General features: G+C 45.1%; 1 protein-coding gene across 1 annotated transcript in view; it reads right to left on the reverse strand.

Annotated features, from left to right (window-relative positions):
• Positions 1-13,579: 13,579 nt before the first annotated feature.
• LOC131418594 (signal-regulatory protein beta-1-like) overlaps positions 13,580-18,313 on the reverse strand; it is a 172,624-nt gene continuing 167,890 nt past the window's right edge. Inside the window, exon 6 of the mRNA XM_058563057.1 lies at positions 13,580-17,459. The gene's annotated coding sequence lies outside the window, so the exon portion shown is untranslated. The remainder of the gene's footprint in view (positions 17,460-18,313) is intronic.

An 18,313-nucleotide genomic window follows, 5' to 3' on the forward strand; every position in this document is an offset into this window, starting at 1 on the left:
ACAATGTAGTAAATACATAAACAAGTAACATAGTCATTTATTACCGTTATCAAGTATCATGTACTGTACATAATTGTATGTGATTTACTTTTATAAGACTGGCAGAATAGTAGGTTTGTTTACACCAGCATCACTACAAACACGTGAGTTATGTGTTGCACTACGGTGTTACTATGACAACGATGGCACTAGGCAATAGGAACTTTTCAGCTCCATTAAAATCTTATGGGACCACCATCATTTATGTCAACCATCATTGAAGGAAATATTGTTATGCAGTGCATGACTGTGTCTGCAATATGACTCTTCCCCTCATTAGGCTCTAAGCACTGTGAGGGCAGGGATGAAGCTCTCATTCACTACTGTAAGTAAGTGCCGGGAGCGTAGTAAGTGCTCAATGAATGTTTGTTGAATGGATGGATAGATGGATGGATGGATTGATAGATGGATGGATGGATGGATGGATGGATGGATGGATGGATGGATGGATAAATAAACAAGAGAGGGTACGCGTGCTATGGGGGTAAGGAAAAGGAGCCAACACTATCAATGAGAAAGCAGAGAAGACTTGGAGGTAGTGACTTTACCTTCAAGGGCCCTCACATCTGCCCTTGGGCTTCAGTCCCCCCATCTGCAGTGAAGGAGGAGAGTAACTACACCAGGGTGGGGCTACAGGGGCTGGGTAGCCACGGGCGGCCTGCTCTGTGAGGCTGGATGGCTTGGGGAGAAGTGGGGAGATTGGAGTCCTCTTAGGGTGGTCTGAGGTGGGCCAAGGTGCCCACAGGTTCCCTCAGGCTGGGCCCCATGCACACTGGGGGAGGCTCATCTCCTCTGGGTGGAGCCAAGCCATTCTTCTATCTGATTCCAGCACCAGCCGGAAATGGGTCTCACCCAGTCTGTAAGCTCCAGCTCCTACGGGGTCTGGGGCCCCAAGAGCACTCATAATGAGTGTGGGCCCCAGCCCTGGCCTCATGGGCTGAAGGAGCAGAGAGGGACAGAGAGGCCTTAGCTCTTCATAAAAGGGACATTGATTGTCCCTAAAATCCAAGCTTTGCTGCAGGGACCCATTATCTTTCACCCTCACCCTATCGTCTTAGACAGGCTTACCCCAGCTTAGACAGGCCACTCCTGTCACTCTGCTCCTCCACAAACAAAGACCTATCTCTCCCCAAGATGATGACCCAACTCCTGGAGGGCAGGGAGCCTTTCCTGCCCACTTGCTCCATGTGTGAGTCTTTGGGGCCCAGCACAGTGGCTGACACAAAGTAGCCTCTGAGCATGTTTGCTACATGAATTCATTTCATTATCAGTTTCTTCACTCCTACAACAGCTCTTGATAGAGGGCCAATTATGTACCAGGCACCATTCAAGGCACTGAGCAACTGAGCAGTGAGCAAGACAGATTTCGACCCTCGAGGAAGCTACATTCTAGAGGGAAGACTGAAAATAAAGGAACAAATATGCAATGTCATTAAAAGGAGGGTTAACTGTATGAAGGAAAATAAAGGAGGCAGGGGAGAGAGAGTGCGGGGGTGTATTTGGGACAGGGTATATAGGAAGGCCTCTGGGGGAAGAGACACGTGAGCTGAGCCCTGAATGAATGAAGGAGCCACGGGGAGATCTGGGGGAAAAGCTCCAGAGAAGGAAGGCGGCACACAGGGTAGGCGTGAGCTGGGGCATCTGAGCACCAGCAAGGTCAATGTGTGGGAGCAGAGGGGAGGGAGCAGACAATCATGGGAGACACCACAGGGCCTGGTCTTGTAGGCCGTGGTAAAGAGGTTGAATTGTGACGTGTGTGCAACGCATCGGTGGGCTGAGAGCAGAGGTGTGGCAGGATAAATTTATAAATTAGTAACTCACTCTGGTGGCTGTGGGGGAGTGGGTGGCAGGGTCAGGGAGGAAGCTGGGGGAGGAAAGGAAGCCTGAGGCCCCTGCAGGTGTGGACAGCTGGACACGGGAGTCTGGAGCTTGTGGGGAGAGAGATGGGTGGTGGGGAGGGGGAATAGACATTTGCAAATTGTCATCATGTGAACGGTTTCTAAAGACACCGCGTAGGATGAGACCAACTCCAGAAGGAATGGAGAGGAAACAGAGGGAGGGTCCAGGGCTGTGATCTGGCTCTGCCACCAATTTGCAGGGTGACCTTGGGCCATCTCTCTGGGCCTCAGATTCTACAACTGGACATGGAGGGTTTGGGCCAGCAGGTCTCTAAGGACCCTCTTCCCCGAATATTCACGGGCCTGGTTTCCTCACTCACACGTGACCACTGAGCCTGCCTGCCAGGCACAGGCCCGGGGTCAGCATCATGGGTATCCGACCCCACAGCTGCCAGGGGCCCACACTCAGAGGAGCTCGTGCTTGATTTACTGCTCTGCTCTCTGTCTTGAAACACTTCCTGATTTTTGAACAAGAGCTTTGCGTTCTCAGTTTGCACCAGGTTCTGCTAATTATGTGGTCTGTGTTGCCCCCCGCCCTTGCCTTTCTCAGGTGAGGAGAGGCAAACTACTCCAGAGGGAGCAGGTCAGATGCGGGGGGTAGAAGCCACCTCAGGTTGCTGTGTGGCAGGACCCAGGACCCTGCAGGGCCCCTCTGTGGCATCCATGTCTCTGACATCACCAGCAGCACCCTGCCACCACCCCTCAGACTCTGATACCCCACTCAGTCCCCACACTTCTCTGTACAGGAGCTGAAGACTCAGCCACTACGGATCGACTGGCTCCAGTGACCCCCACAAACACAACAATGGGAGATGGTGGGTGAAGATCAAGGCCTTAACCCCAAAGACTTGATGATAGACTTTTAGGCACAATGCACTTAGCTGGGTTCATGGGTGGGGGCAGGGGAAGAACGTGACCCCAGCGAGAGGAAGTGACCTGCTTGAGATGATGCAGCCAGAGAGACCAGCAAGCCAGATGGCACCAACCGGGAAGTTACCGCAGGCTCGTTTTGACTTCAGAGAAAGGACTTTCTAACAATTCCTGCTGTCCAACAATGAAACTCTCACCTTCTGAGGGGCACTTCCCTTTCCAGGGGTGTGCACGTACAGGCTCAGGTCAGGGACGCTGGAGGAAGGCGCAGGCTGAGCAGCTGGACTGGAGAAGTGTTTTTCAAACCAGAGGCCACAACGCAATCATGGTCACGAATCAATTTAGTGGACCTAAAGCCACGCCTGTTAAAATTGGAAAAGAGAGGAAAGAAGAGAAGAGAAGAGAAGAGAAGAGAAGAGAAGAGAAGGGAAGAGAAGAGAAGAGAAGAGAAGAGAAAGAAAAGAAATGACGAGAAGAGGAACTAAATATCCTAGTTTATCCCACACAGTAACAGAAAGTACTGTTTCTTGAAACTTTCAGCGTGTGTGTGTGTGTGCGTGTGTGTGTATATTTGTGTGTTTGCGCTGGATGGGAACATAAAGTGCATTACTAACTGTGGGTGATAGTCAAAATGATTGAAATCCTCGGGAAGTTGGTCTCTAAGATCCTTTCAACTTTGCAGTAACGTGAGGCCAGGTTCTTAGATTTTATGTATGAAATTGTGAGACCAGGATTCTAAGATTCAGTTATTTCTTTTTCATTCATTTACTTCACATTTATTTAATACCTCTTCTCAGCCAGGGTGGGCGCTAGGGGCAGAGAGATCATCAGAATCAGTTCCTGCCCTCGAGTCAGTGATGGAGACAGACACTGAAACAGACAATTACAGCACAGCGGGGTAAGGGCTTCACAGCCCTGCGCTAGGATTGGTGCATATTTCACCCCACCCTGTGAGGGAGGTGCTTTTCTCAGCACCATTCTGCAGATAAGAAAATAATCACCCTTAAACGATCACACACAGGGTTTAGTCAAGGTTCCCCAGGGAAACCATGATTTGAATCCGAGTCCACGTGAGCACAGAGCAGTATTTTTGACCACTAGACCGTTGTGTGAAGGGCAGGGGTTGGGGTTGTGGAGGCTCAAGGAGTAAGGGACTGACTGGGGCACTGTGGTTCGGTGAGGAAGAGGTCAGGGGAAGTGTCACTGCAGAAAGGACCCTTGAGCTGTATCTTAAAGGAAGACTAGGAGTTTGATGGCTTCCTTTCCTTAAGTGACAGCCCAGAAGCCATGCTGAAAATAGGAAAGAGTATGAGATTTACAGCAGGAAGATCTGCCTTGATCATTAGTTCCAGCTCTTCCTGGCTATGTGACCCTGGACAAGTTGCCTAACATCTCTGGGCCTCCATTTCTTCATGTATTAAATGGCAGTTATCATGAAATTAGAGATCACGGATGTAATGCATCTAGCACTAGCGCAGTGCCTGGCAAATAGTAGGAGCTTCATGCTAATTACAACTCATTGATGAGGTTGCCCTGTGTTTGAATCCCAGCTCTGCCACTTACCATCTTGGTAACCTTTGGCAAGTTGCTAACCTCTCTGTGCCTCAGTTTCCTCATCTTTATAATGGAATAATAATGGTACCTACCACATAAGGTTATGAAAATAAAATAAATCAATACCTGTGAAGTGCTCAGAAGAGTTTCAGGCACAAATCAGGTGCACGACAGAGATTGGCCACTTTTGATACTTCTGTGTGCTACACGCTATGATAAGAGCTTTATACTTTTATTCATTAACTAGTTCCACAAATTATCACGGAGGTTTGCCACATTCTAGGCAATGTTCAAGGTGCATCAGGGGATCTCAATTTGTTTAGGACACAGTGGGAACCCTGAGTGTGACACCAAGTTTGTTGTCTAGGGGGAGGGGCTGTGGGGACAGGATAGGGGTGGGGTGACATAGGTGGTGAGAAATGAGGCTGGAGAGGTGGAATGGGCCAGACAATGAAACACGCTTTATGTGATGTCATCCTGTAAGCTGGGGAGCGCCATGGAGAGATTCAATCTGGTGAAGTTTTACTCTTAGAATTTCTGACTCCCCAGTTGAAAACTGAGTCTATGTGTCAAAGTCTTTGTGATTCCAAGAAGATTATAGTCCTTTGATTCATGACCCTTAATGTCTCTCACTGGCTGTAGTTAGATGCTGTGAAAATGGCCACAACAGGGCCTTCTGGTTTCAACTCTGACAAGTAAAGAGCTCGAAGGTCATTACTCCCGCCCTTATGACAAGAAAAAGACAGGAAATAGTAAGTGTTGGAGAGGATGTGGAGAAAAGGGAACTCTCATACACGGCTGGTGGGAGTGCAAACTGCTGCAGCCACTATGGAAAACAGTATGGAGATTCCTCAAAACATTAAGAATAGAAATACCATACAATCCAGCTCTTCCACTGCTGGGTAATTATCCAAATAACGTGAAAACACGAATGTGTAAAGATATATGCACCCCTCTATTCACTGCAGCATTATTCACAATAGCCAAGACTTGGAAGCAACCTAAGTGCCCATCAAGGGACGAATGGATCAAGAAGATGGGGTATATATACACAATGGAATACTACTCAGCCATAAAAAAGATGAAATCTGGTCATTTGTGACAACATGGATGGACGTTGAGGGTAATATGTTGAGTGAAATAAGTCAGAGGGACAAAGTCATATATCATATGATCTCACTCATAAATAGAAGATAAAAACAACAACAAACAAACACATAGAGACAGTTATTGGATTGGTGGTTACCAGAGGGGAATGGATGAGGGGGTGGGTGAAAGGGATGATTAGGCGCATGTGTATGGTTTTGGATTGTAATTAGTCTTTGGGTGGTGAACATGATGTAATCTACAAAGAAATCAAACCATGATGGACACTCGTAATTTATATAACATTATACACCGTGTTACCACAATTAAAAAAAAAAAAGATAAAGAAAGAGAGAATCTGAACAGACCAATCACAAGTAAACAGATTGAAATAATCATAAAAAACCTCCCCAAAAACAAAAGTCCAGGACCCAGACGGCTTCTCTGGTGAATTCTCCCAAACATTCAAAGATTTAATGCCTATCCTTCTCAAACTCTTCAAAAAAATTGAAGAGGACGAGACACTTCCTAACTCATTATACGAGGCCAACATCACCCTGATACCAAAACCAGACGAGGACAACACAAAAAAATATAATTGCAGGCAAATATCACTGCTGAGATAGATGCAAAAATCCTTAATAAAGTAGTAGCAAATTGAATACAATAGTACTTTATAAGTATCATACACCACGACCAAATGAGATTTATTCCAGGGATGCAGCAATGGTTCTACATCCACAAATCAATCAATGTGATAGAGTACATTAAGAAACAAAGAATAAAAATCACATGAGCATCTCAATAGATGCAGAGCAGATATTTGATAAGATCCAACATCAATTTATGATAAAAACTCTCAATAAAATGGGTATAGAAGGAAAGTATCTCAACATAATAAAGGCCATATATAACAAACCCATAGCCAATATCATAGTGAATGGTGAAAAGCTGGAAACTATTTCTCTAAGAACAGGAACAATGCAATGATGCCCACTCTCACCTCTCTTATTCAACATAGTACTGGAAGTCCTAGCCAGAGCGATCAGGCAAGAAAAGGGTATCCGTATGGGAAAAGAAGAAGTAAAACTGTCACTATTTGCAAATGACATGATTCTGTATATAGAAAACCCTTAAGAAATCATCAAAAAGCTATTAGAAATAATTAACAAATACAGTAAACTTGCAGGGTACAAACTCAACATACAAAAATCAGTTGCATTTCTATACAATAATCACGAAGGAAGAGAGAGAGAAATCAAGAATACAATCTCATTGACAATTGCAACAAAGAGAATAATATACCTAGGAATAAATTTAACCAAGGAGGTGAAAGACTATACCCTGAAAACTATAAGACATTTTTGAAATATATTGAAGAAGACCTAAAGAAATGGAGATATTCTGTGCTCATAGATTGGAAGAATAAACGTAGTTAAAATGTCCATACTACCTAAAGCAATTGACAGATTCACTGTGATCCCAATCAGAATCCCAATGACATTTTTCATGGAAATAGAACAAAGAATCTTAAAATGTATATAGAAGAACAAAAGACCCTGAATAGACAAAGCTGAGAAGAAAGAACACAGCTGGAGGTATTGCACTCCCTGATTTCAAAATATACTACAAAGCTATAGTAATCAAAACAGCATGGTACTGGCACAAAAACAGACACACAGATCAATGGAACAGAACTGATAGCCCAGAAATAAACCCACACATCAAAGGACAGCTAATTTTCAACAAAGGAGCCCAGAACATACAATGGAGAATGGAAAGTCTCTTCAATAAATGGTGTTGGCAAAACTAGACAGCCACATGCAAAAGAAGGAAAGTAGACCATTATCTAACTCCCTACCCAAAAATTAAGTCCAAATGGCTTAAAGACTTGAATGTAAGACCTGAAACTATAAAACTCCTGGAAGAATAGGCAGTATGCCCTTGATATTGGTCTTAGCAGTATCTTTTTGAATATCATATCTCCTCAGGCAAGGGAAACAAAAGAAAAAATTTTAAAAAGGGACTACCTCAAACTAAAAAGCTTCTGTACGGCAAAGGATACCATCAACAAAATGAAAAGACAACCCACCAACTGGGAGAAAATATTTCCAAGCCATATATCCAATACAGTGTTAATATCCAAAATATGTAAAGAACTCATACAACTCAACAACAAAACAACAAACAAGCTGATCAAAAAATGGTCAGAAGAGATGAACACTTTCCCGAAGAAGACATACAAATGGCCAACAGGGACAATGAAAAGATGTTCAACATCACTAATTATCAGGGAAATGCACATCAAATTTACAATGAGATATCACCACACCCATCAGAATGGCTATTATTAAAAAGACAGGAAATAACAAGTGTTGGAGAGGGTGTGGAGAAAAAGGAACCCTCATACACTGCTGGTGGGAATCAAATTGGTGCAGCCACTATGGAAAAAAGTTCAGTGATTTCTCAAGAAATGGAAAATAGAAATACCGTTTGACCCAACTATTCTACTTCTGGGTATTTATCCAAAGAACATGAAAACAGTAATTTGAAAAGATATATGCACCCTTATGTTCATTGCAGCATTAGTCACAGTTGCCAGCCAAGATTTGGAAGCAACCTAAGTGCCCATCAATGGATGAATGAATAGAGAAGAGGGATAGATACACACACACACACACACACACACACACAATGGAATACTACTCAGCCATAGAAAAGATGAAATTGTCCCATTTGCAACAACATGGATGAAACTTGAGGGTATTATGCTGAGGGAAATAAGTCAGACAGAGAAAAACAATTACCGTATGACTTCACTCATATGTGTAAAGATAAACTAACAAACAAACACGTAGAAATGGAGAACGCATTGGTGGTTACCAGAGGGGAAGAGGGTGAGGGGAGGGCGAAAGGGGTAAAGGAACACATTGTATGGTGGCCGATGGAAAGTACACTCTTGGTGGTGAACGTGATACAGTGTATACAGAAGTCAAAATATAATTATGTCCACCTGAAATTTATATAATGTTATTAACAATGTAACCTCAATAAAATAAATTCAATAGAAAAAAGAAAATCTCCTGGTTATTTCGCAAGCCTGAGCCCCAAAAGGAACTGTGCTACCTTCAGAAAACAACTGAGTACTCACCAAGACGATGCCTCGAGCCCAAGGACAGAGGCTTGAACTGGGAGGACAAAGGTCCTCCCCAGAGAGGACAAAGCCTCTTCAGATCCTGAATAAAGTCTGCGAGCTCAAAACACAAGGAGAGCAGAGCTCAGAATCTGAGAGGACACTCATCAAATTGAAAGCAGGGAGCAACTGTCAGAAGCGAAGAGCACAAGGGGCTCGGTGGGGGTACCTCACTTGATTCTTGGGGTCACAGTCTCTACAGGGTCTCCTCCTTTGGATCTCAGTTTTCTGACACCATATATTTCAGCTTGAAAACAAATTCGCTTGTTAATTTGTCCTCAAAATGAGTTTATTTGAATAGACAAAAGAATTGCAATTTTGGATGTGCATGCCGTGGAGAATCATAGACAAATCCAGAAAATAAAGGAGAGGAGCTGGTTTTATAGAGAAAAATGGAGAACAGGGAGGTGCTGTCCTAAAGTCTGTTGTAGGAAAGTAACAGTTCGGGGTGGCAATGGCTTATCTTTGGCTGAGCTGTGGAGTTTCTCATTGGCTGGGCTGTTGCTGGGTGGGAGAGAAATGTTCCAGCAGAAGTAAAGTAGGGGCCCGCCCGGTTGTTTAGGGGTTAAGTTCACCCGCTCTGTTTCGGGGGCCCGGGGTTCGCAGGTTCAGGTGCTGGGCACAGCCCATCGCACCACTTGTCAAGCCATGCTGTGGGGACATCCCATATAAAATAGAGGAAGATGGGCACAGAAGTTAGCCCAGGGCCAATCTTGCCCAGCAAAAAGAGGAGGATTGACAAGGGATGTTAGCTCAGGGCTGGTCTTCCTCACACAAAACAAAAAGAAGAAGAAGAAGTAAAGTAGTTTTACTTCCTGTGCAAAGTACAAAGGTAAGTCTCTTAGTGTTTGGAGTAATCCACAATGTATGATAGGGCATGAGAGCTCCCCCTACGGGCCTTCCCTGTGCCAATTTATTTAAGTTTCTTTTATTAATTTCCACACTTTTCTTCCTTCCTCCCTCCTTCTCTCCAATCCTTCCTTCTTTCCTTCATCCCTTCCTTCCTTCCCCCTTTCCTACCTTCCTTCCTTCCTTCCTTCCTTCCTTCCTTCCTTCCTTCCTTCCTTCCTTCCTTCTTTCCTTCCCTACTTCGTCTCTCTTTCTCCCTCTCTCTGTCCTACAACTTCCAGGACTATGTTGAATAGGGGTTGAGAATGGACATCCTTGCCTTGTTCCTTCTCTTAGGGAGAAAACCTCCAGTCTTTCACCATTAATTATAACGATACCTGTAGATTTTCTTTATCAAATTTAGGAAGTTCCCCACTGTTTTTAATTTTCTGCGAGTTTTCATCATGAATGGGTGTTGGATTTTGTCAAATGCTTTTTCTGCATCAATTGATATATCACGCAATTGTTCTTCTTTAACCTGTGGATGTGATAGATTACAGTGATTGATTTTCAGAATCAGCTTTGCACACCTGGAATAAATATGACTTAGTCATGGTATATAGCTTTACACATTGTTAAATTCTATTTGCCCATATTCTGTTGAAGATTTTTGTGTCTAAGTTCGTAAGACATATTGGTCTGTAGTTTTGTTTTGTTTTTGGTAGAGTCTGTATCTGGTTTTGCTATCAAGGTATTAATGGCTTCATAAAATGAGTAGAGAGGTGGCCCCTCTTCTTCTATTTTCTGGAACAGATTGTATAAAATTGGTGTTAATTCTTCTTTAAATGTTTGCTCAAATTTTCCAGTGGGCCTGCATGTCTCATATATTTTATTTTCTCCTCAAACATCCAAGCCTTCCTCCTCCTTCCTCCTAATCAGATAATGGTCTTCCTTCCTCTTTCATCTGGTCTGACACCCTCAAGCCATCTGCTGTGGCAATTGGGACTCACAGCCTCTGCCAATAGACGAATGGCCTTGGGGAGTGGGCTCCCCATGGCTGCTCAGCTCTTCACCGTGTAGAGGCAGAACCATGCAGTTCTGTGGGGAGCCTGCGGGGCTCAGCTTCCACCACTGACCCAGAGTGACCACTTCTGGCCAGTGTTCCATGAGCACTCAAACCTCCGCAAATTTTAACAGTGATTACCTCTGGAAGGAGGCATTGTGGATTCTTATCTTGGTTTACAATTTCATGTTCTTCAACGTGTTTTTCTCCACTGAGCAGGTAGCATCTGTGTGGTGGTAATAAGTTTAAAAGACAGATCCTCAGTTCCCAGGGGCTGAGGGATGAGAGCTGTGATGTGGGCAGTGCTCAGCCGTGTGACTGTGGGGGTGAGTCCATTACCTGCACAAAGGTTTTGGAACAGACACGGCCACTGGGAGATTTTGTGAGCTGGGTGCCATCCCAGTCTAGTTATCTAAATTCCACCTGTTCTGGAATAGGGACAGAGAAAACATTCCCAAAAGAAATTCTGGAGGAATCAGTGGGGAGAACACAGTAAACGGGCATAGGGAGTCCTCACCACACACACCTGAGGTCCCACTCACCTGTGAGTCCCAGCAGCAGAGGTAGCAACAGTGATGGCAGAGGTGGGTAGGGGGAGGAGGCGGGGACAGGCGTCCTGGTGACCCTTGGAGCCTGCTCTGTTTAATCTGGTCCAGAAGAGGCCAAGGACTCTGTACTCTGAGGACAGAGGACAGTTCCTGCCTCCATGATGTCAGAGGAAGGGGACTGTGATAAGAGGAAAGGCCGTGGCACTGTGACACATTTTTTGTGATCACAAATTGGAGACACAAGGTTGCTACAGGCTCAGAAGTTGCTGCTGGAAATGTCGGAGGTTCCAAGGTGGAGGGAAACAACTTCTGCAGATTTGTGCTTCTTCTCGAGCCTCATTCCATCTGAGGTTCTCCCCACCCCCATAGTCCTTGCCTATCTAGGATCCCTGGAGACATGGTCTGAGCCAGGGGCTTCTGGAACCTCATGATGGGCAGATGTGGTCCAGCTTCTGCATGAGCCCAACATCTGACCTCACTGAGCTGCAAAGCTGCAGGTAGGAGGCTGGATCTCTATGGCCTCACCTTCTTGGAAATAGAGTTGAACTTGACAAGAGACCCCTTACCCCACTCCAGAGGTGTCAGAGGTAAAATTGAGTCCTGACGCAACGTCTGCTGTGAGCTCTTGGGTTTGCTATGGATGCCTGCATACAATACAGGAAGCTGCCTCCTTCTCCTTCCTGCAGAGGAATTGTGTTTGACTGGGAGAGAGGTTAGAGTTTTGGAGATGGTGATGTTTTGTGCTTTAGAAGATAGAAGGGGCTTCCAGGGAAGGTGGGCCTGGGAGAACACTCTCCAAGAGGGAAAGCAACACACCTGGAAATACACCTGGTTAGGTGAGGACTGCCTTTCCTGTCTGTCCTGGGTCTGGGGCCAGCTCTGGAGGAAGGGAGTAGAGGGGCAGAAGAAACACTCTCAGAGAGAGGAACCAGCATGTGGACCTCCTTCTTTTTCACCTCTGAAATGGACTCTACTCAAGCACAATTGTGGTTTAAAAGGACAGTTGGCCCACACTGAGCTAATGACCCTTTCATGTCCAAGCCTCCATAGCCAGGTACTGGCTGCTATGGCCGTTTCCCAATTGCTTCCTTGTCACCCCTGCCTCCACTTCAGACACCGACTAGATGTCAAGATACAATCTAGGTTCAAATCTTAATTCCATATCCTAGTAGCAGAGTAACCTTGAGCTCCTCACGCAGACCTGTATATTTTCTGACCTTGAAATGTTCACTTGTGTGCCTCAAATATTCAAAACTGAGTTCATAATCTGCACTCAAACATTCTCTTCTCACACCCCACCCTGTTCAGTTTGAGGCCCATCATCTGCCCATGGAGTGAAACCAAGAAGGGACGCAGGTTCTACACCCTCAGTCATCCATCCATATCTGTCTCCTACCAGACCCTGTTAGTTTTACCTCCAGAATACCTCTTGAATCTATTTCTCCATCTCCAGCATTATCTATTGCCTGAAGAAAACAATTACCTCTTAACTAGGCTAACCTCCTTCTTCTTGTGCCCCCATCATCTCTTCCTCCTCCTTCACCCAAGTGCTCTTTGACAACACGGGTCTCATTACACACATTTGTTGCATAAACACTTTTGTGGACTCTCATTGCTCTTAGTATAGTCAGACTATATGGTCTGTGATATATGGTAGTATAAACAATCACTCCTTCCATGACTGCTTGGCCCCTGGAGACAAAGGGATACCCACTTTGTCTGGTACTCAACACAGCCTCTTTGTCCCAGATTGGGTTCACTGGGAAACAGACTTTGAGTTGAGATTAACAAGCAGATCATTTTTTAGGGAGTACATTTAAGACCAATATCTGTGGAAGGGAGGAGAGGGAAGCAGGATTGGGTAGAAGGAGAAGTTGAGCTGCAATGAAGTCTCAGCGAAGACCTCAGCTGACCTCCCATGGAGCTCTGGTGCTAGGATGGTCCTTCAAAGTGTGCTGAGTTGGAGTGAGAAGGCTGGGCCTTTATATCACCATGTTGATGAGTCATTGGGTGTGGCATGTTATCAGGCATGACCTTGGGCAAGGAGGCTCTCCTCAGCTGAGGCAATTCCAGACAGGGCTGACAGCTGAGGGCCATCTTCTCCAGCCTGGTGCATCACAGCATTCACCAGGCACTTCAGAATGTCTTCCACCTGGGAATTCTTGGACTCAGGACGTCTAGTAACACCTCCAGTTAGATCTTCAAAGCTACCTCACCTCACCCAGGTAACCCAAGTTTCTCTGACCCCACTCGGTCTGAACTGGACTTTACTAACTGGAGAAGTTTAAGATGAATATCCTGGGGGACTGAGAAGCAGCTTCCTCTGGGTTCTGTGAGTGCCTGGGTCTGGGGTGAGCTCTGACAGAGGACAGAGGAAGGAAGAGAAGGTAACCTCAGACCTGGGAAGTGAGATGAAACTTCTGTATATTAACACACAAGTCTTCCTACTACCCATTCCTTGTGTTGTTTACCTAGATGGTGCAAGAAGCAGAGATCCAGCTGAGGGGAGGTTGAATTTTTTTAATAGATTTATTTCTTTTAGCAATTTTAGATTTACAGAAAAATTGGGATGATAATACAGAGTTCCATGTACTGCTGCACACAGTTTCCCCTATTATTAATACCTTATATTAGTGTGGTACATTTATTTCAAATAATGAACCTATATTGGCACATTATTATTAACCAAAGTCCATAGTTTATTTAGATGTTGTTTTAGCTGGGGTACTATAACAAAACCCTCTAAACAATGAAATTTATTTCTCTCAGCTCTGGAGGCTGCAAGTCCAAAATCAGGGCACCAGCATGGATGGGTGAGGGCCTCCTCTGCTCACAGATTTCTCATGGTGTCTTCACAAGGTGGAAGGGGCTCGGAATCTCTGTGGGGTCTCTTCTATAGGAGCACTAATCCCATTGATGAGGATGGAGCCCTCATGATCTAATCACCTTCCAAAGGCCTCACCTTCCAACATGATCATATTGGACTTTAGCATTCTAACATGTGAATTTCAGGGGGACACAACATTCAGACCACAGCATAATCCAATTTTTTTTGGTGCTCAGATTATTCCAGATTTGGCCTTCGGGAGCTCTTTCAGTTGGTTCCTGCACCACTTTGACCTACTCCAATCAATGAGCTGTTTTATTTTTCCTTTGGTACTTCCTTATTTTCTAGGTGCTATAGAATTTTTTTTTTTTTGAGGAAGATTAGCCCTGAGCTAACATCTGTTGCCAATCCTCCTATTTTGCTGAGTAAGATTGGCCCCGGGCTAACATCTGTGCCCATCTTCCTTTACTTTATATGTGGGACGCCGCCACAGCATGGCTTGAGAAGCAGTGCCTGGGTCCGTGCCAGGAATCTGAGCCTGAGAAGCCCAGGCAGGTGAAGTGGAGCGTGAACTTAACCACTATGCCACCGGGCCCACCCCAAGATGATGTGGAATTTTTCATGGGACTTTTTAAGCACAAAGAAGAGAGAGTAGTCTTTAACAAAAGGGCTTCAGAAGACAAGAATCAGATGGTGGAATGAAGAGAAACTTTACTTCAAAAGCCAACATCTAGTAGAAATTAATGTCCTCACTGAAGTAGTCATTCATTTATTTTTTCTAAAATATGATGATCTACTATATGGCAGTCACTGTTCTGACAACTGAGGATGCAGATAGTCCCTTCTCTGCTAGAACTGACATGCTATTTGAGGAAGACACACACACACACACACACACACACACAGGCAGGGTTCACTTTCCATGGTGCTGATATGCATGAATTTTAGTTACCATGGCTCAGTTAAATAACATCAGTCCCCATCACATGGTTGAAATTCCAATTACCACAGTAAATTTACTGTGAGCAATTGCAGAAGTACAAACTTTGCTGCTACCTCTTCTTCAGGCCGCAAATCACCATGTAACTGACAGATACTCATCATGATCAGTAACCAATCATATGATTTCTTTCACAGTCTGCAGCCATTGATCACTGTGACTCTGTTACTCAGTTTATGCACAGACAGCAAAGCATGTAGTCGTGTTGTCTCCTGGTCTCCCAGTGATGAACCCACATCACATTTTACAAAAATGAGTTATTGCAAAAGGGAATGGGCAACAGAGATGAAAGTGCAATGGAGAAACGAAAAGTGATAAAGCTGGAAGTGAAATGCAAATAGAATGTAAGTGGAGTCATAGAAGAAACAGCTGCCTGTGGGAATGACGACACTGATGCTGTTAGAAAGATTCCATGTGTCAGACAGAGGAACTTAGTGACGGCAAACTTACCACATAAATGAAGAAAGTGGTGGTGAGGAAAAGGGTGGAAATGTCTCGGAGGCAGTGACACCAGCAAACACTTCAAATTAAAGGAAATTCTGTAAAGATTTCACAACATTGAGAACACAAGGGATAGAAATATTGGAAGTTGGTCCAAACTTAGAAACGAGTATGATGATTCACCAAGGCATAGAAAAGATCCTTGATCTGTATCATAAATTATGCAATAAGAAGATGGCAAACACTGTTCAAACTGCTCTTGATAAGTTTTTACAAAGATAATAAAACACTTTACTTCTCAGTGTTTCTAATCTTCAAATGACAGTATACTAAATAAATATTAGTTTTTCTATTTCTCTTTTTCCTCTACATTTAAAACTGACAGTTTCCAATGTTTTGAAAAAATTTTTAAAGGTCACAGCACAATTATTAGTAATCTCATTGATTATTGACATCACTTTCCATGGTTTCAGTTTGCACACTCATTATTACACTCCTGCACTGCCAAGCAAAGTGAGCACTTCCTATATTTAGTGTGTCAGGTAATAATAAGTACTAAGGAAACAAATTAATCAGGTCAAGAGGAATTGGAATGCCAGGTGAGAGAGGAATTTATATTTTATGTAGGGTGGTTTATGGAAGGTGCCTTTACTAGAGTGACATTTGAGCAGAGACTTGAAAGAAAGGGGAGAGTAAACCATGTGGATATGGTGGGGGAAGAAGCAGAGGAGTGATACAATTTGACTCATATTTCCAAGGAACCACTATGGTTGAAACAAGAAAGCCAGCTAGAGACTCCTGCAGTGGCCCAGGAAGAGATGATGGTGGCTGGGATCAGGGATCAGTGGTGGGGGAGAAGTGTGCAGATTATGGAGATAACTCAGTGCTGTGCAGGGGAAGGTTTGGACAGGCTCAGGGGAGCTGACTGCTACATTTTCAGGAGTTATGGAAGCTGGTTGTTAAACTGTTGGTAGCTTAAAATTGGCAACGTTGGGAGTGTTTACACCAGAAAAATTGGCAGGCATTACAAATTAGGCTTTTTTTTCTTTTGGAGAATCAATTGTCAAACAATTGCCATCTCGCCTCTGGATATAAGCCTATTGAAGGCAGAATTAAATACAGGATATAAGAGAAAGAGAAATCAAGGATGACTCCACGGCTTTTGGACTGATGCCATGTGTACTATGAGCAACAGGGTTAAGAAGGATGCAAGATGATAGTAGAATTAGTGCTTTCATCACAGACAGATTAGGAAAAGCTTCTTTCTGGGTTTGAGGAGTAGGACACTGAGGCAAAGAGGAAGGAGAACAATTTTTCTTCTTAAAATCAGAATGGGAGGAGTCCAGACCCATGGCTTAGCAGTTAAGTGCCCGTGCTCTGCTACTGGCAGCCCGGGTTCGGATCTTGGGCGCCCACCGACGCACCGCTTGTCCAGCCATGCTGAGGCCGTGTCCCACATACAACAACTAGAAGCATGGGCAACTATGACATACCACTATCTACTGGGGCTTTGGGGAGAAAAAGAGAAAAAAAAAAGAAGGAGGAGGATTGGCAATAGATGTTAGCTCAGGGCCAGTCTTCCTTAGCAAAAAGAGAAGGATTGGCATGGATGTTAGCTCAGGGCTGATCTTCCTGAAAAAAAAAAAGAAAATCAGAATGGGAGTTCATTTGTACTCAAGAGGCAATAGAGCAACTCAGTGAGGCTGGGAAGTTGGGTTAGACAGGAATCCAGAAGACAGAATAACTCCTGATGCATGGACATGAGTGTGTAGTTCATGGCCAAGTCCCAAGGCAATGGATGAGAGATATCCTGATAGATGTAGACTTGAATAGTTTCTCACATTCTGGGGAGATGCTGTGAGCCAGTCCCCAGAGCTAAGTCCCATGGCCCCTCCTCAGGACCATGTTTGCAAACCCAGCTCTGGGGGCATCAAGGACTGGGAGATGGAGCAGCAGGAGTGTGTAAGCAGGCAGGTCTCCGGGGAGGGAAGGCATTTTGGAGCAGAGTCACGGAAGCTTCTAGTAGGATCCTTCCATTAGGCAGGGCCCCTCAGCTAAGGAAGGAGACAGCAGAGATTGCAGGTGGCACACAGCAGGGAAGGAAGGAAGGAGCTGTGGGAAACATGTCCACATTTAATTATCTGCTCATCATTACAGAAACGTTCCCTGTGTACCTCCTATGTCCCCGGTGCTGTTCTCCTCCTGAGAAAACTGTCATGAGACGACAGGTTGACCCTGCGATAGGACTCTGCTACCTCAGCCTTCCTCCCCGAGGCCTGATTCTCCTTCCCCATCCCTTCCACTCTGTCACTCAGAGGGTCAGAGCAGGAACAGCCCTCAGAGCAGCCTCTAGGACTTCTCAACATTACTCTAATGTGTGGGTTCCTTTTGCCCCATGAGCCCCAGCGTTCAAGTAATCTACAGAAGGTCTCCAAGGGAACCGCTCACTCAGCTCCCCTTCATTCAGCCTCCCACTGCCCACTTCCTCCACAGAACCACAAGGACTCTGTGGACACCCTTTGAAAACCCTTGATCCAGCCCTCCTGCTGCAGGACCCCACACAGTTCCTGGGATGGAGAACCTCTGAGAGGGATCCACAATACTCCTGAGTGTATTGAGGGAGGTGTGTCACCTTCTCTTAACTCCACGTGGGTCCTGACCCTTTGTGACCTGTGGGATGGCCGCTGTTACTGACCTTCCCCTTTATGGGACAGACCTTGGCCTGCCCTCCCAGCCCCGCGACTTACAGTCAGGCCCTCCACTTGCTGTGGACGTAGATGGCAGAGACTCCGATGGCCAGCAGCAGCTTTGTGCTTAGGAGGAGGACTACCAGAGGGACAGTAGACAGCTCTTCACCTGAAAATCAAGGGACAGGAGGAGCCATTAGAGGGGCCACACAGGAGCCATTCCTAGGGCCTCCACTTACTCCATCTGAGGCTACCCAGGCCATCAACATTCTGAAGCTT

The sequence above is a fragment of the Diceros bicornis genome, chromosome 19 (genome assembly GCF_020826845.1).
Source record: "Diceros bicornis minor isolate mBicDic1 chromosome 19, mDicBic1.mat.cur, whole genome shotgun sequence".
Classification (NCBI taxonomy): domain Eukaryota; kingdom Metazoa; phylum Chordata; class Mammalia; order Perissodactyla; family Rhinocerotidae; genus Diceros; species Diceros bicornis.